At 39.2% G+C, this 5,000-nt stretch overlaps 1 protein-coding gene across 1 annotated transcript in view; it reads left to right on the plus strand.

Annotated features, from left to right (window-relative positions):
• Window positions 1-2,874: 2,874 nt before the first annotated feature.
• LOC137986677 (uncharacterized) overlaps window positions 2,875-5,000 on the plus strand; it is a 4,142-nt gene continuing 2,016 nt past the window's right edge. The window contains exon 1 of the mRNA XM_068833619.1: window positions 2,875-3,088. The gene's annotated coding sequence lies outside the window, so the exon portion shown is untranslated. The remainder of the gene's footprint in view (window positions 3,089-5,000) is intronic.

Genomic DNA, 5,000 nt, shown 5'->3' on the forward strand with positions numbered 1-5,000 from the left:
TATTTCATGCCCGTTCCTGTGTAACAGTCAAAATAAGGAAGTGGTTACATTATTTATCTCCGTCACACCCATGTCACAAAATCAAACGAATGTTTTCTCTCGGTAAACTGAACAACAAAAAAGATCAAGATCTGTGTTTTTCTTTACCTTTATCAAATGAATGTAAACAGGCGACTACGTCTTTAAATAAGCCTTGGTACGTGTTTAAACAACGGGTAAGTAACTTTTTCCTTCTGTAAAATAACACATGTCAACAAATGCTTGGCACTGCGTCACAGCTGACATGTTAATTGGTTATTTACAATTGGCCCTTAATTAAAATAGACATTCAAACCGGGCACCCTCCCCTTGTTTTGTGATCGATTTCTGAAGAATATGTTTTGACGATTGAGAAGTAAAGCTACCTCTTTTCTTTAATAAACTAACAAAACGGTGACAAGCTTAGATGCCATCTTGGCTCAGTGGAGTGACTTCGCCGCGGCCCAGCCCTAGAGTTCCAGCATGCTGCGGGTCGAACAGATACAAAGATGGGAAGAGTCGTAAAGCGGAAGAACAGGCCCCAGTTTTTCTACTCTTCATACTTGTTCCAGTCCAACTTTGAGAATAAGGAAGTGGGTTACTTTTTTCACGGCAGTATCTCCATCACACCCACGTTACAAATTCAAACAAACGTTTTCTGTCTGTCAACAAATACCAAGATCATTAATGTGAACTGGGCGAGGAAGTCTTTAAATAAACCTTGGTACGTGTTTAAGCCGGCACTGTGTACGTTCATCCGGGTCACAAACTCTTTCCTCATGTCGAATAACATACGTCATCAAGTGCTTGGCAATGCGTCACAGCTGACATGTGATAAAAAAAAAGTGTCCCATGGAACGTTATGTCGATCAAGAAAGTAGAAAGTTATTGACACGTACTGATTCTTAACATTGGCGCCATCGTTCCAAATGACGTTCATGATTTCGTGGATAAAAATACTAAACCCTGCTTAGCATTTCCCTCCCAGCCAGAAGGAAAGTTCTGTCACGCATGCACGACCCTGACATCAATGTCACGTCACCTCTTCTCTTCTGGTAATAGCGGTTCAGAGGCGGTAGTAATTATTCGTCCAAATTTCAGGACATGATCCGTGCAGTGGTTTCCTGTTTTTTCTTAATAGTGAGGGAAATCAAGGCGGAAACTCGACCAACCTGGATAAAAGACTAAAGGTCACTAAAAGCGTCTCCGCAATTTTCACAACGGACTTATTTTTAAATGCATCAGCTAGCTTTTCTCGGGGAGGCTTTTAGACTAAAGGCGATGTGAGAAACGATTCTTTTCATCTCTTAAATTGAGAAAGTAAATACTAATCGAACGCACTTCATCATTGCACCTGGCAGGCATACAAGACGGATTAAGAAGTTCATTTTCCGACTAAAATAAAAGTAGCCACATGAGAAGTGTTTGCATAAGTTCGCCTAAGACGGAATATGTCAACTCCAACTACTGTATCTTCTTTAGAAAACTACTGTAAAACTACTACTTCTTTAGAAAATTTCGAATTTTGAAACAAATCAAACGAGAAAAGAGAGAAAAAACTAAGTCAAGGCTGATTTTTTCCGAAATATGACGCATCAAGCCCATATACAGAAAATGAGAATATGTTTGCCTGAAATATTTCCTCATTTTTTAGGATGCCAAGAGGAACCACGCATCATCGCTTGTCACTTCAGTTATCTGAATTATAAATGATTAGTTTGTGTTCTTGGACTGAAATCATTCATTTTTGCATATTTCGACCTTGTTCGACACTGCAAACTATAGTCTCTGTAACTCGGGTCAACCAGTCGCTGGTTACAGTTTGCCCGTAACGATTTTCAAAAGATGGAAAACCAGTCTGCCCATGAAATCCCTTGGTATCGTAACTTTTGATCATTCGTTTTCTTCTCCCGCAGCTTTAACCTCTCAAAAAGAACGCATGATCAGTGTGACGCATAAAGAGGGTTCAAACACGCATATAAGAGCATAAAGGTCATTTTTTAGCGCTAAACGTCTCTGCAGTCAGTTAAGACGGATACACTTACCTCTCTGACTGCCAAGGATGAAACTGTTTCGACTAAAGCAACAACAACTTGAGGTGGCAGACAATTCCAAACTTTGGCACCGAAACGAGTAACTGAATTATATTGTTGGTTCAGTCGCGAATATTTTAAAAATATCATAAAAATTACCAGAAGAAGAAGAAGAAGACAAACGTAGTTTTATAGGGATGAATCAAATTCAACTTTTTAAATAGTCTTGGAATATTTTGACGAGTAGAATTGTTAAAGGTGTCAGTCATACCTTAATGTGAACATAGTCTCAAAATAGAGCATATCATGGGTAAGATTTTATAGAAGAGATAAATGAAGCAAAATTTCATGAAGCACAAGGCGAGTTTTTGAAGCAGTAATAGTTTATTCAACTGTGAGTAAGCAACTTGGCCCCAGGCGATTAAACCATATGTTAAATTGAGAACCAGCCGCATTAACTCTGAAAGCAGGGACTGAAGCAACATGTATTCCAGCTCACGGAACGAAAACCGCAAGATAACATTCTGCATTCCAGGACAACTTCCAGCTGACGGGAGGGAAACCGGAATTGAGCATTTTGCGTGCCAGGACGCCAGCATGCAAAACGTTCACTTCGCTGTAACGGGTTCAACAAAATACATCAGTGACGTCCGTTGCTCCGTTCAAAAACATCTCGTGCTCAAGCTCCCTATTAAGCACGCCACGTTTGCGGACGGCAACCGGAAGTGAATTTTTGCATGACAGGACAGTTGTATCCCCGAGACTTTTTTAACTAATCATTTCTAATGGAGAAACATCCTTAGCACTATAAATTCGATTGTGTGAAGACAAGTTAAAAAGGAAAACAGCTCACTTGCGGTTGCCATCCACGTCTCAAAAACGACGCTTTCTTAAGCTTCCCAATAACTACCGCAACACGTGATCGCTGAAACGGGGACAAGAAAATACATTAGTGACGTTTCAAAACCAATAAAAGGCAATTGTCAGCCGGAATAAACGCCTTTGTCCAAAGAGTTTCATCCTTTGCAGCCAGCGAGGTAAGTATCTCGAAACTTGTTGAGACGTTTGGAACTTTTTTTCTCGCGCTTTAAAATGACCTTTACTTGTTGCTCTCAAATGCGTGTTTAAACCTTCTCTATGTTGATAAGTCACAATTTTTTCTTTTCTGGGAGGTTATGCTGCGGGAGAAGAGAATCGAACGCATGATCGTAGATTAAGCTTCCAAGAAGACTATTTTTCCTTTTTTATTAATGACATAAGTTATTGCGAGGAAACTGTAATCTGTGACAGGTTAACCCGCGAAGAGTTAAGAAGCCTAGATCATCGCTTGCAGCTTCGAAAAAAGTCGAAATGCGCAAAAAACTGAACGAATTCAATCCAAGCACACAAATGAATCATCTCCCAGTGAAAGCTTTAAAATGAAAACTGCACTGAATGACAAGCCAACTGGAATATGCAAGGTTTTCCGTCCGGTGGCATCCTTAAAAATGAGGACTTGTCAGTGAGTTGAAGCGAGCGAGTTGAAGCTGAAGCGGCTCGTGCAATTTCAGCTTTTTGAAAAACTCACAAGTGCAAATGAATTCCAAATTGAACGGCAAAAACCGTATGATTATTTATGAATAAGATGAACGAGAAAAATTCGCATAGAGGAAGCACCGGAACATCTTCTTGCAGACAGAATTTTTTCACTCGAGAAAACTTTTTTCAAAGTCTCCGCACAAAGTTTTCGTCAATACTTAACGTGATATCATTGGCTTAGCGAATTTCCCATTGTCTTTCAGCCAATCATAATCCTGAATTTCGATGTGCAATGTGAACTGGTGTTACGATTGAACTGCACTGCTCTTAACCAAACAGAACTGAGTAATTTTTTCATGTATATATTAAATGTAAAATACAATCGTTCTGCGAGTGCATCTCGTTTCTTTACCGTCCATTTGAGACAAAGCTATTTGATTGAATAAACGTACCCGCCAATCATGTTTAGCACACGAAACGCAGAAATTGTCCTCTCTGTTGGCGTACACCCTGAACTTTCGGTATGTGCCCTGTTAGTTATGGAACCTCTTAAATTTCTTTGTCTCCCAGTGTAATTTGCCCCAGAAGAAGAAACGCATTGTTCAGTTAGTTGTTGAGCAGAAGGAGAAAATTCATAGATGATTAAGGCTAGTTATTGCCCGTCGAGTTCGCTTATCAAAATTCGTCCTACATTGGAAAATATAACCAAGAAAATTAACTACTAAACGTATGTTTGTTACTTTTTCCATTCCAAAGTCAAATATTACTAAACCCCTCATGGATGGAAATAGTAGACCACATTACACAACGTTATTGGTGCAAGAATAGAGAGATTTAGGACTCGAGGCAAGGTCAGGTTGAAACTTTCATTTAGCCAAAAATTAAAAAAAACCTTACAGACCGATTTGGTTTTAGATTTTGAGAATGGTCAGTCCTCCGAGCCAAATGTTATTTAAGAAATCATCTAAAAATACCTTGATCTGTGAAAATTGCCTTTACATAGACCTAATATTGGAATTGTAAGCTCCTTGATCGGCCCATGTTTGTGGCGAAGTTCCCACGAAGAGAAGAACGATGAGAGGTTTTCAATGAGATTTTTAGATTGCGTTGGCTTACGATCATTGGCTTATAAACTTTGGGCCTCATTTTCGACCAGACGAATATCCGTGCCAATCCAAGAGTGAATACTCGCTTTGCATAATGATTGGCTGATGGATTCGCTGCGTCTGCTAATGCATTTCGTAATGTACAAGTGATGTTTTGAAAGCTCTAAAAAATTGTATGAGCCGAAGGCGAGTGCAAGTTGAGAACATAACGAGAGACCATGAGTCACAAATTCATGCGATTTATTTATTTATTTATTTATTTATTTATGTATTTATTAGAGCGGTTTTCAAATGAGTGTCTTAAAACCAAAACCAAAGTCATTAC

This window comes from Montipora foliosa, unplaced genomic scaffold (assembly GCF_036669935.1).
Source record: "Montipora foliosa isolate CH-2021 unplaced genomic scaffold, ASM3666993v2 scaffold_263, whole genome shotgun sequence".
In the NCBI taxonomy this organism is placed as follows: Eukaryota; Metazoa; Cnidaria; class Anthozoa; order Scleractinia; family Acroporidae; genus Montipora; species Montipora foliosa.